General features: G+C 42.2%; 1 pseudogene; it reads left to right on the plus strand.

Moving 5' to 3' along the window:
• The first annotated feature begins 11,562 nt into the window (after window positions 1-11,562).
• LOC117096837 lies at window positions 11,563-11,662 on the plus strand (annotated as a pseudogene).
• The last annotated feature ends 2,856 nt before the right edge of the window (window positions 11,663-14,518 follow it).

Here is a 14,518-nt window from a genome sequence, read left to right on the forward strand (position 1 = left end):
CTCCTAGAAACCTAGCAGGTCAGAAAAGCATTGCTTTGAACTTGAGACAAGATACTTGCTTTCCTCAGCCACCCAGCCTCTCCTACCCTTTTGTTCTAGGATGCGGGCTAAATCACAGATGGTGACACTTGGCTTCCTGCTGCCTTTGAGGTACAGGGCTGGACAATGGCTATTTCTAGCCCTACATGCTGCACAGAGGGAGAATGCCCAGGGACCAACGTCTCTTCAAGATGTCATGTCCTGTGTTAAAGAGAATGGGAAAAATATTTACTTGAATGGCTGTATAGTTATATGTGTACCATCATAGTGTCCTTTATTAAAAGGTATTTCAGTACCCATTGTGTGCCAGGCACTGTGATGTGTGCTGAGGGTCACTGATGAATAAAGCAGAGGACTTGTGTGCCAGGAGCACACATGGTCTAGTGTGAATTCCCAAAGATAATACAGCATGTGCCGGCATCGAGGGGTGTCCCAGGTCACACAGCATCTCCTAGGACGGACTGCATATGTGAAGGCAGAAGACTGTGGGTTGTGGACGTCACTATCTATTTTCCTCTCTGAGACCCAGTTCACTAAGTTGCTCTTCCCTCGCCCAGAACAAAAGAAGGCTGTAGACAGGAGGAATGGATGTAAGCATGAAAGGGACTGGTAGGGGGGCCACAGGTAGGGATAAGGGAACTTGTGTAAATAATGCTTCCCAAGGAGACGACAGAAAGGATCACCAGTACATATCCAGCATGTGCACCCAAATCATCTGAGATCTCCACTCTTTAGAGGAAAATACCCTGTCTGAACAAGAAAAACCTTGATTTCTGCTGAGTTGCAGATCTGACCATTATTCCCTTCTCCCAAATGTCCTTCAAAATCCTCTCTCTGCCTCTAGATAAAATTTTGCTTGTCGGTAGTACCCAGGTACCTCCAGAACAAGGACTATGCAATATTGAAGCTTCACTGGGGACAACTTGTGCTCTAGTCATCACGTCTCCCAAACAAAAACATTAAGAATAAGCAGGGATATTGTTTACACACATTGTGTGGCCTTCCATTTCCCTGCTCGTAGCAGAATTCCTCTTAGATAACACTGGCTTTGTTTCTCGGCTAAGCATGCACAACAGTGTCTAGCTGAAAATCCCATCATGTACCCTAAGAATCCAACAGCTGCCTCTCCCTGGGCCATATATGCAGGTCTCATGATAAAGGAACCAGTGATGCACTTGTGAACCTTTCTACTGGGTCACTAATGTTTTGACTTAAGTTGCCTACCCACTCCCCCCAACCCCATTTTTCTCACAAACAGGAGTTTTGCCCCATGTAACCTTTTGGTAGCCTGCTTGCTGTCCTTTGCAAGCCACTATTTAGTCTTCCTCCGCGACAGCCTCTCCCCACCCCCTTCCCAGCAACAGCAGCACTATTGCTAATCCTTTTCCCCTTCACACTAGTCTTCCAAATCTCCATCCACAGATGTCTGTTCTAACATTTCTTGGTTCATTTAGGAATGGTTCATTCACCCACTTCCCCAGCAACAGCAGCCCTATTGCTGATCTTTTTTCTCCTTCACACTAATGTTGCAGCAACCTCCATCCACAGGAGGATGTCTGTTCTATTATTTCTTGGTTCATTTAGGGATGGAGAAAAGCCATTATCATCTTTCCTGGGAGAGGGTATTAACATCGGATGCCATTGCAGACTTCCTATTACTGAAATACTATAGCAATCAAGCCTTCTAAGTTCAAGATCCCTAATATCCATATCAGGAGCTCAAAATGAAACTGCGCCACTCACATTTGTTTCACACACCTGCCTGATTATCTTAGGAACATAAAGTAGACAGTAGCCTCCCGAAGAAGAAACCCAAGTTTGCAAACAGGCTGAGGTCACTGAAAACAGTTTAGACTCCACACAGAGACACATTGCATATATTTATAAATATAACTTTTAAACTCTGACAGCACGAGTACACCACTGAAATGTTTTCATCTCTGTTTTTTATATCTGTTGTCTGCCACGGCATGTCTGCTTTCGACTATAATCAGAAATTTGGCAAGATGACTTTTTAAAAATATTTTACTTATTTATAATTTGCAGTCCTATTTATAATGGTGAAAAGGTGAGTTGGGAAAATAATTTACCCTGAGCTCCTGATCATAAATAATTGTTTACAAATGAATTGTTTTTACATGAAGTGAAGGAGCAGTGAGGAACTTTGATATGACCGGTAGAATAATCCTGATTGAACCCATGCCACAGCTTTGATCAACTCTGTGATGGTGTGCTGCCTAAGTACCTCATTGAAATGGGTGGGTCTCATCATGAGTCAACAAAAGCTTTTTATCTGAAGAATCATCAGTTCCAACCTTTCTAAATGTGGAAGTGTGCATGCTCAGCATTGAGACAAGTTTGGTGTCTGCTTATAAAGACAGACTTTTTATCCATTAAATATTGCTCTGTAACAAACCATCCCAAAGCATAATGGCCCAAACAACAATCACTTGCATAACTCATGGTTCTGGAGATCAGCAAGTCAGAGTAGGACAAACTGTGTGGTTCTGTACTCAGCTGAGTTCCCTCGGGCATCTGTGATCAACTGTGGGTTGGTCAGGTGGTCCTGCTTCTGGAAGTTGAAGTTGGCCGGCTTCAGTGGGGGCTCCTCGGCTCTGCTTCATACGGTCTCTCATTCCCCAGCAGGCTAGTCTGGGCATGGATTGGCTTCATGATCTTGCCAAGGTTCCGAGAGAGAATAGAAGTGTATGAGGTTTTCTGGGGCTATGTTGGTTTTCTGTTGCTGCATAACAATGTCTACAAACTGAGCACCTTAACACAACAGTCATTTACTAGCTCACAGTTCTGTAAATTGGAAGTCTAGTGCAATAGGACTGGGTTTTCTACCCCGAGTATCATGAGGATGAAATTATGGTGTCACCTGGGCTAAGTTCTTAGCTGGAGGCTCTGGGAGTGAAAATGTGCTTCCAATCCCATTCTTGGTGTTAGCAGAATTCAGTTACTTGTGGTTGTAGGACTGAGGTCCCTGGTTCCTTGCAGGCTGTCAGTGAGAGGCCACTTTCAGCCACTAAAGATGACCCACATTCCTTATCACAAAGCTCCCTCCATCTCCAAGACAGTCAGGGTATGTCAAGTTCTTCCCATGTTTCAGACCTTGGACTGCCTCTGTCTCTGACCACTAGACTCAGATTTAAAGAACTCATCTGATGAGGTCAGGTCTACCCAGATAACCTCCCTATCTTATGCTCAATGGATTTGGAAAGTTGGTTATATCTTCAAAATCCCTTTTGCTATATAACATAACATAATCACAAGAGTAATAGCTCATCATATTCACAAGTGCCGACCACAGTGAAGGCAAGGAGATTCCACAAGAGTAAGGGTCATGGTGGAATTCAGCCTCCTGCAGAAGTCTGGGCTTGACCGGCTCATTGGCCCTTCTACCCCATACTAAAAACTAAAGCAGATCAGCCCAAGTTAAAATGGTGGGAAAACAGATTCTACCTTTTGATGGAAGGAGCTACAAGGGCACATTACAAGGAGGGTAGACGCAAGGAAGGGGTATAGGATCGACATCAGATCTTGCAATCTGCTACAGACAGGATATATGAGACTTACAAAATCCAGGCAGCTCAATGCCTCATGACAGCTCTTGCTGCAACAAGATGGCCTGCAGAGAGAGCCCACTTCTAGTTATGAGGATGAGAATATGGAAGGACAAGCAAGAAATGTCAGGCCCACACTGTCCCTGAAGTAGGCTAACCCACCTCTGTTTCCTTGCTGCTTCACTTCACAAAGCCCAGCTATCTTTGCTTCCTGGTCTTTCATTAGCACAATAGAACAGCAAATCAGGATACTCTCACAGTTCTCTTAAGTGAGTCTAGAAGTGGGGAGCTGCTTGTTAACAAACTTGAAGCCTGAGTATGCTAATATTCTTTCAGTGGCCAGACACGGTGGCTCATGCCTGTAATCCCAACACTTTGGGAGGCTGAGATGGGCAGATCACCTGAAGTCAGGAGTTCGAGGCCAGCCTGGCCAATATGGTGAAACCCCCACCTGTACTAAAAATAGAAAAATTAGCTGGGCGTGGTGGCGCATGCCTGTAATCCCAGCTACTCAGAAGGCTGAGGCAGGAGAATCGCTTGAACCTGGAAGGCGGAGGTTGCCATGAGCCGATAGCGCGTCACTGCACTCCGGCCTGGGCAACAGAGTGACTATCTCAAAAAAACAAAAAATAATATCCTTTCAGAAACCTGCTGGCTGTGTTTGGATACAATCAAAAAAAAAAAAAAAAGGATGAGAGAGGCAGGTGCAAAGGAAATAAAAGTCACAACTGATCCAGTTGGAGAACTCAGAATTGACAGATAGGTGTCCTTTCATTTATTGATATTTTGAGATTCACAGGGGTTTAAACTTTATTCTTCTAAGACTGAATAGTTCCCACCTCCCTTCCATATGTAAAATTCAAGCAGCTGGGGAGACTTAAAAGAGGCTCTCCATAAACTCAGAAGTAAAAAGAGACAAGGATCCCAGTAAATACAAAATGATTGGGGTTGGGGAGGCAGATTTCCTGTCTTCAGTGAAGTTTTGTTGGTTGGTTGGTTTTTGAGTGAGGGTCTCACTTTGTCGCCCAGGCTGGAGTGCAGTGGTACAATCTTGGCTCACTGCAACCTCTGCTTCCAGAGTTGAAGCGATCCTTGGGCCTCAGCCCCCCAAGTAGCTGGGACTACAGGTGTGAACCACCCCGCCCAGGTAAGTTTTGTATTTTTAGTAGAGATGGGGCTTCACCATACTGTCCAGGGTGGTCTTGAACTCCTGGCCTCAAGTGATCTGCCCACCTCGGCCTCCCAAAGTTCTGAGATTACAGGCATGAGCCACCACGCCCAACCCCTCAGTGGAGTTTTATCCATTTATATAAAATGTTTTTGAGGCTTTAGAGGCAGACCCAGAGAAAACAAGACTTCAAAAATCTGCCCCTTTTTTTCTTTAGAAGTGTTGAAATCATAGCCTACTTGTGTTTTAATGAGGTTTCAGAGCTTAGTCCATAGAATGTTAAAAAAAAAAAAAAAAAAAGAAGAAGAAGAAGAAGATGATGAGCTGCTGTATGATTCCCCAGCTGCCTTAGAAATGTGCACCAAGCGGCCGGGCGCGGTGGCTCAAGCCTGTAATCCCAGCACTTTGGGAGGCCGAGACGGGTGGATCACGAGGTCAGGAGATCGAGACCATCCTGGCCAACACGGTGAAACCCCGTCTCTACTAAAAATACAAAAACTAGCCGGGCGAGGTGGCGGGCACCTGTAGTCCCAGCTACTTGGGAGGCTGAGGCAGGAGAATGGCGGGAACCCGGGAGGCGGAGCTTGCAGTGAGCTGAGATCCGGCCACTGCACTCCAGTCCGGGCAACAGAGCGAGACTCCGCCTCAAAAAAAAAAAAAAAAAAAAAAGAAATGTGCACGAAGCTTACAGTGAAAACTTGTAAGGAGCATATATTTCTTTTAAGGATTCTCAAGAGCTCTGGAGAACTGTGCCTTTCTCTACAAACATCACTTCGCTGCCCTCACATCTCAGTTAAATGGGCTAAATTCACCAAGCCCTGCTTAACTTCACAAGCCAGGTCTACCACAACCCTGGGAGGTTTCCATTGCTGATTGGCAGCTAGCCAGTAATATACACACAGAATGCAAGGGTGAGAGGATGACCTGCGAAGCAAAGAATCGTGTTCAGGGAGAAACACAGGAAGGGGCAGGCTGGGAGCAAACACTGCAAAGGCAATTGCAGCGCGTTTTCATTTGTTTGGAGAGGGCATTATGGGAGGGCTGGAGGATTGTTTCTTAGCTTCTTCCAACGACAGTCAGATAATTGCTGCAAGTGGAGAGCTCAGAATAGCAACATGAGGGCCCCTCTTTACGTATTAATCTTTTTTGTCACCTTCCACTTATGTATGTGTTATTGAAGTAGCAACGGACACCTTGAACTTTCTTTTTCAGAAAGCTATTCGCTTAGCTGGTGGTCTGTATTATTTCCACATTTAAGCAATAAAGCAGTGTTTCTTTGTAAAAATCTGACTTTTTTCAGTTAAGTTTGTTGCCAGATCACCCAAAAAGACAGCTGAAGTCTATTACATATGTTGATCGCTATTATTGGGAGAAGGTGTTGGCAACCTTTTGAGTGGGGAGTGATGTTGCCAATGTGTCTTCCAACAAGGTAAGGATGAGACAAGATAAAGGGCAAGGAAGGGGGAAAGGGTGCTGATGTGGATGCAGAACAGCTCCCTCTTGCTGTCCCCCCTATGCTTTCCATCAACGTCAAGTGTCTCTTGTAAATACCAGCAGGGACAGTTCAATCTGCCCATCTCTGACACTTGGGTCTCCCTTTCAGAAACTTCTCTGTGACCCAGGAAACAGTCCCAAGGAGAAGCCAAGACCCTGGGCCTTTACCCTGGGGGCTCCTCATGCAGGTCACTGCCCCACTCCCTGAACTCCGAAACAGTAGAGCTTACCTCCTAGGAAAACCTCCCAGAGGATGACTCTAGTTCCCAACATTTGTGTACTTGCAACATTTCTTACCCTGTAATAATACAAAAACTCTCACATTTAAATGCATTCATTCAACAAGAGGCCAATTTCAGCACAAGCACTTCTGGGGCACTTGTGTTTACAATGGGGACAAAACAGACAGTTGGCGTCCGTGGGAAGCTTAATCCGAGTCATTTTAATGCGTTTTGCTTTCAATTAGCTTTTTCTGAATAATTCTATGACCATATTGAAATCGTGAGTGACATCCTGAAATATACCTACACTGGATTGTAAACCACAATGAAAAAAATATATATATGTCGCCCTTTCCAGAAGCTCATGTGTACTTAAAGTGAAACCAAAAAAACCTAAATTAGGTATTCGCAGATACCCTTCTGGGAAATTCGCGAGAGCAGCAAAAGTATACTGACATGAATATTTCTGGCCCCATTTGATGAGCTAAAACTTTTCCTCCCTCTTCATTTTCTATTACTGAACCACAGTATTTTCCTGCTTGGCACAGATGAAGAACACAGGTCCTTCTCTTTTTGTTTTTCCCACTGAGGCTATGAAATTGGCCATTCAGTTATTACAGTAAGGATTAGTCAGGACATTTCAAGCACAACTAATTAAAGAAGTGTTTTCTGAAATTAAGATATTTTTGTTTAATTACATTAGAAGGAACTAAATATAATATGGTATGGATAAAAACAGAATTACTCAGAACTGAGGGAAAAAAATAAGTTGTGAGAAAATGTTCATAAGATCTGAATAAAGTGAATGCCATCTTCATAGCATTTTTGCCGTAAACTTCATCAGTTGGGAGAAAACTAAATCTTCAATATTAAAAAAAAGTCTTGGCCGGGCGCGGTGGCTCACGCCTGTAATCCCAGCACTTTGGGAGGCCGAGACGGGCAGATCACGAGGTCAGGAGATCGAGACCATCCTGGCTAACACGGTGAAACTCCGTCTCTACTAAAAATACAAAAAACTAGCCGGGCGAGGTGGCGGGCACCTGTAGTCCCAGCTACTTGGGAGGCTGAGGCAGGAGAATGGCGTGAACCCGGGAGGCGGAGCTTGCAGTGAGCTGAGATCCGGCCACTGCAGTCCAGCCTGGGCGACAGAGCGAGACTCCATCTCAAAAAAAAAAAAAAACAAGTCTTATGAGCAAAAATTGCTGTCTGGTCACCCTCTAGAGCAGGGCGCTATCTTAACAGCACTTTCTGTGATGATGGAAATATTCTCTGTCTGTACTGTCCCGATAGCCAATAGCCCTAGGTGCCTATTCAAATTTAAATTAACTAAAATTCAGTAAGATTAACAATTCTGTTTTTCAGCGACAGTAGCCACATTTTAAGTGCTCAAAAACAACACATGGCCAGTGTCTACCGTATGGGACAGCACAGTTCTAGAAGCCAGGAAAGAAGGTTAAATACACAGTGAAAATACACACCCAAGGTTTTCCAAACATGAGTAGAAATGGGAAATTTTTCCCAGAAGACCTCTATAGAGCATGAGAAGAAAGGTCTACTTTGTATCATCTGGAGGACTTTTTCCTCTTTCCATCAAGTTTCAGCCAATAATTAAAACAAGTTAGCAATAGTTTTCATCCCAACACCTTGTGCAAATTCTCGTCTTCCCCCAAAGAGTTCCCTTGATATGCGTTTTACACACCCTGTCTATAGAAAAAGCACTTTCCAAACACCCAGTGTATGTTTTTCATGTAAATTCACTTTTCTGATCATTTTAGTAAATTTATAATGGAAATTCTCTCTACTTAAAGCCTATCTATATCTTAGCAACCACAGTTTCCAAAGCTATTCCATGAAGCAGGTTTCTCTATTTACCTTTGTCTATTTGTGTAGCCTAACCACGCAATAAGATTTTCAAACTGGCCAAAACACATGAAAATAGACAAAGTCCTTTATTGTGTGGGTAACCCATTGGAATGTCTTATTCCCTATGAGAGCTGACATAAAGCAGGAATTCAAATGACACTGGGTTAAAACCCGAGGGCCAACTGCAGATTCCAGCCTACTTTTCAGGCAGTTGCCTATCATAGCTTCCATATGGGCAATAGCGATTGTTTATGAATTAATCCATGCAAAATACATCAAATCTAGTTGGAGAGGGTTTTTGTGGGAGAGAAAAGGTACTCTTTCTTCACCAGCCTCGGCTTCATGCTAAAGTATTGCGCAACTACAGTGTTGTCATAAGCTTAGAATTCAAATGATGCCAAAAACAATCAAAAGCAACCTGCAATCTTTACCTGACCCAGAAGTTTACAAGATTGAATTCCTAGAAATTATTTGCTTTATTCTTCTGGAGTCTGCTTAAGTCTAGATAGGCAAGAAAGAACCTAGCAGATCAATGCCTCTCAAGGGAATTGATCCCAGTCAGGCGCGGTGGCTCACGCCTGTAATCCCAGCACTTTGGGAGGCCGAGGCGGGCGGATCAGGAGGTCAGGAGATCGAGACCACTCTGGCTAACACGGTGAAACCCCATCTGTACTAAAAATACAAAAAATTAGCTGGGCGTGGTGGTGGGCGCCTATAGTCCCAGCTACTTGAGAGGCTGAGGCAGGAAAATGGCGTGAACCTGGGAGGTAGAGCTTGCAGTGAGCTGAAATCGCGCCACTGCACTCCAGCCTGGGTGACAGAGTGAGACTCTGTCTCAAAAAAAAAGGGAATTGATCCCTTCTGCCCAACTTCCTGGGCAGAGTGGCCTTGAGTGAACTATATTCAGAATCAGCTCATGTGGAACCTGACTATGGATAAATATGTTAATAAATACATTTTTGAAAATTATGTAATGCATATTTTTGGACACAAGACATTGTTGATAACTGTATATATGCTTTACCTCCAATACAATTACTACTATAACCTACTTCCTCAGTTGGTTTCTGTTTGGTTAACATACACATGCGTTAGCTCCAAGATAACTGAAGAGCATTTCCATGCTTACCAGGCCAGCTCCAAACCAAGCACAATCTCAAATCTAAACTCTTATTCCTAAAGTTGAATCAAACCAGATGGGTCCCATGGGAAGAAATGAGATATGTCCAGGCCAACATCATGATTAGACCCATCTCCAATGTTACACTCACAAGTCAGTTTCCTACCCACTCAACCCAACATTTTACCTCCAAAACAGACGACACAAGATCATGCTTGAACATATGGAGACAGCATCAGCATGGAGTTTTAAAAGACAGGGGAGGGAAAACGTTTGTATTAGACATTCAAACCTAATACATAAAGAGGTTTCTTTTTCTAACTTTTAAGTTCAGGGGTATATGTGCAGGTTTGTTATATAGACAAACTTGTGTCATGGGGGTTTGTTGTACAGATCATTTCATCACCCAGGTAATTAAGCCTAGTACCCATTGGTTATTTTTCCTGATCCTCTCCCTCCTGCCACCCACAACCAGGCCCCAGTGTGTGTTGTTCCCCTCTATGTGTCTCTGTGTTCTCATCATTTAGTGAGAACATGTGGTATTTGGTTTTCTTTTCCTATGTTAGTCTGCTAAGGATACTAAGACCTCTAGCTTCATCCATGTCCCTGCAAAGGACATGATCTCATTCCTTTTTATGGCTGCATAGTATTCCATGGTATATAAGTACCACATTTTCTTTATCCAGTCTATCATTAATAGGCATTTAGGTCGATTCCATGTCTTTGCTATTTTGAATGGTGCTGCAATGAACATATGTGTGCCTGTGTCTGTATAATAGAGTGATACACATTTCTTCCTTTGGGTATATACCCAGTAACGGGATTGCTGGGTCAAATGGTATTTCTGTCTTTACGTCTTTGAGGAATCACCACAAGGGAGAGCCTTCTTTAGAGGGAAAGCAAGCCTGGGTTTGAGGATGTGTCGGCAAACTATAGCTCAGGACTAAATCTGCCACCTGTTTTCGTAAATAAAATATTTACAAAACACAACCATGTCCGTCTGTATATGTATTGTCTATGGCTGCTTTCAGGGTAAAATGGCAGCACTGAGAAGCTTGGACAGAGACCGTGTAGTCCATAAAGCTGACAACATTTACTATCTGGATGGACCTGTACAGAAAAAGTTTGCTGGTCCCTGGTTTAGAGTTGTACATTTGCTGAAAACAGTGATTACTGAACAGTTCCTTTATGTTTGCCATAGAGCACCATTTGTGCCTCAGTCTTAAAGCAACTCTACATCTCATCACTCTGCTGCCATAAGTTCTGAGAACAACTATTTCTTTGTTAACATTTGGTAAACTTATCTCTACGGACACGAAAGAAGGTTGGGAACATCTCTAAGGTTTAATTTCAAAACATGTTTGAGTTTAACATGGGGATTCACCAAGTGCTGGTAGCTAGAATAATGATGTACTTATCCAGAGACTTTTCAAGGGGAGGTTACTGTAGTGCTTTGTAGTACAGGCCATGAGAGTAAACTTCAAAAAAAATGGGCATCATTCCTTTTCCAAGTTTTAACCATAAATGATCATTTTTTAAAAGGTTCCAGTAACTTACCCGCAAGGAAAAAAGAAAAAAAAAGGAAAAAAAAAATGGGGGAGGGAGATAACGACACAGTGGTTTTGTTCTAAAACAGTCATGTGCGATGTCATGGTGCCATCTACAGTATTTCAATATTTTCACCCAAACACCAGAATCTGAAGAATCCCTATAGACACGTATCTATTTATTGAGGGAGAAACGTTTTGCTAGCACAACAGTATAAGAAGGCTTTACGCTAAAATTTTCTCTGGTGGTCATGGTCTTCTGTCTTCTTCTCCTATGCACCATTTTTAAGTTTATTCCATTTCTTGTTAACTTCTTAAGTGCCGCTGTGATCATAAATGTTAAAATTAATGAATGTGCTGTACCTGGTAGGAGTGCAATGAAACTGTTTCAAAATGTTGGGATTTAGTATCTGCTCACGTTCACACAAATGCAGTCACTCTTGTCAAGTGCACCGCAGTGGTGGAGTGTAGAACAGCAGGGATGAGACCCGAAGGTCTGAAAAGTCAGTATTTTAAGAAGTCTTGGAAAATTTGGGGGTTGAAGAATCTAACAGGAGTGCTTGCTTCAGCAGCAATTTAGAGTAGATTAGCATTGCCTCTGCACCAGGATGACATGCACATTCCTAAAAGTGTTCCATGTTTAAAAAAAAAAACAAAAAACAATCTAAGAGGATGTGTACATTTGCTAGAGCTACCATAACAAAGTGCCAGAGACAGAGTCACTTCAACAACAGAAATTTATTTCTCACATTTCTGGGAGCTAGACGTTCACAATCAAGGTGTTGACTGGGTTGAATTCAGCCCATAACAGGAAATAAGGAGTTAAATAAAGTATTTGCTTCTATTGTTTGTACCTAAACTTAACAGAATACAGTAAGTAACAAGACACTGGGATGCAGGAAAGAAAAAAGAGAGAGAAGGAAGGGAAGAAGGTGAAGGGAGAATGGAAGAGAGGAAGGGAGGGAGGAAAGAAAAGTTTGGTGAATGATTGCAGTCTGAACTGGTTCAAACAAGAGATCTTAATTAAGGAATTCAGCCCATCTATGCCTATTAGGAGGAGGAAAAAGTCTAAAGTAGAAGATGGTGAAAGTTGGATGACCCCAGCCATTAAGGCCATTCTTCTTTAACTGTTATGCTTGGATCATGCAAATGGCATCTGGTAGCTGCAAGGGTTGCTGTAGGTACTGAATGCTTTATTGTTCTGAGGCTATCAAAGAAAATAGCCAAGGGACATATAGACCATGGAATACCACACAGACATAAAAAGGAATAAGATCATGTCCTTTGCAGAAACACAGATGGAACTGGAGGCTCTTATCCTCAGCAAACTAACACAGGAATAGAAAACCAAATACCACATGTTCTCACTAATAAGTGGGAGCTAAATAATGAGAACTCATGGACAGAAAGAGGGAAATAGCAGGTACTGAGGCCTACTTGAGGGTGGGGGCTGGGAAGAGGGAGAGGTTCAGAAGAGAAAAAACTATCTGATACTATGCTTAGTACCTGGGTAATTAAATAATCTGTACACCAAACCCCTGAGTCACGAGTTTACCTTTATAACAAACCTGCACATGTACTCCTGAACCTAAAATAAAAATTAAAATATTTCTCAAAAATAAATTAACAATTAAAAAAAAGAAAATAATGAGACAGTAAGTAGATCCTGGCAAAAACTGTCCCCAGAGTGCTCTTTTAAATTTGCACTACAGATGTAATCCAAGTTGAGTAAAATAGAAAAGCAGGGATTTGCTGTTCCTGAAAGTCATTCGTGGTTAATTGCTGAACACTTTCATCTGCAGTGTCTGTGGAAGGCTAGTAGAACCCTAAGTAGTTTTTCATTCTCTAACTACTCAACTACAAAGGCATAAGAGGCAACTCACTCTATGATATTTCACTGTTTGGCCTCTTCTGTTCCAGAGTAGCAAAGGATTTTTGCACTTATCCACTAATTTATGATTTCTTCTTCATGAATGAAACAAGAGTCTCTATTTATTATGATTCCTGCCATGTGTGAGGCTTGAGCTGGGTATTTTACATATATCATTTCATTTGATAATCACCTTTTCAAACTCTTCAACCACATAAATCCATTTCAGAGAGCTATTTTAGATAGACATGGTTATAAACACGTAAACTATATAAAACCATATTTTAGAACCATTCTGTTTCATGCTTTTAGAATATCTTACTATACGCCATAAATAAAAAACAGTAAATTATAAACCAAACAGTTGTATGGGGTTTTTTTTTTTTTTGGTCTTGCAGTTCTAGCTGAAGGAATACTGCACTTTAACTCACATGCTAATTAATTTTATTCACAAATTTTGAATTATAAAATGCGTAGAGTCACAGACTCTAATTGGTATTAAAAATAATTAAAAATAATTGATATTTTTTCAACACCAATTTTCCCAAGACAATAACCGAAGTATACATACAGTAGCCACCATTGGTAAAAAATGTATTCCTCATTTATGGAAAAAGTGAAAATAAAGAATAATTGCTGTTTATAAGCATAATTCCAATGACTGCTGCCAGTGGGAAGCACAGTGATTCTGTATTAGATTTCTAAGAGCTTACAAGATGGAACCTTGTGGTGTGAGCATTTGGTGGTGCAATGCTGCCCTCTGGTGGTCAATATGAGGTATTTCAGATTTTGAGAAACGTCTTTCTAGTCTCCTCTCACATACTCACTCCCGAGAATCTGATTTGTACACATAGACATCATAGAATCTGCTTGTTATTTAAACAAGCAGATGGATGTTGTATGAGGTTGTTCCAGGAGTTTACTGCCTTAGACCCGGACGAGAGGGGCCCTGCTCTGGCCCCGCCACTTAGAGGGCTCAGTTCTGACCTCCCCGTCTGCACCCCTCTCCATAGATCAAGAAGTCCTCAGACCCAAGAAAGTGCCCATCCAAAGCCAAGCCCTTTTCTTCCCTTTACCTGCCCTCTATCTCACCTCACCAGCAGTTCCACTTCCCTGCATCTTGATGAATACTCTAATGCTCTCACGTTGCCTGAGGTTTTATGAATAATAGCGGGCTGCCACTTCCCAGATATCATTTGCATTTGAGCAGCTTCCCGACATATGATACACCCCTTCCCAACAATAATGATGATGAAAGGAATTTTGAAGATGCAAAAACAGGCCCATGGGATAATTTTCTCACCCCCTTCAAATTCCACCCTAGCATGTATACAAAAACACAAGCATTTTCCAAACCTTAGCTCTCCGCTGCCACCTTCAGGACGATTTCAGTAACTGCAGGTACTGCAGCTGCTTAGCTAAAAAATACTAACACTCCCAGAAAGAGAAATCTGGCTGAATCTTCAAATAGAGCCAGGTGAGAAAGAAGTGGATGACATTTAGTTGATGGTATTTTGCAAACTCCTATAACATATTTTATTGGATACTCTAACAAATAATAGAATAACAATAGCTAACACCATATATAATGTAGATAATGTGTACACAAGTAATAAAAACTGATAAAACG

The sequence above is a fragment of the Trachypithecus francoisi genome, unplaced genomic scaffold, assembly GCF_009764315.1.
Source record: "Trachypithecus francoisi isolate TF-2019V2 unplaced genomic scaffold, Tfra_2.0 Lachesis_group14, whole genome shotgun sequence".
Classification (NCBI taxonomy): domain Eukaryota; kingdom Metazoa; phylum Chordata; class Mammalia; order Primates; family Cercopithecidae; genus Trachypithecus; species Trachypithecus francoisi.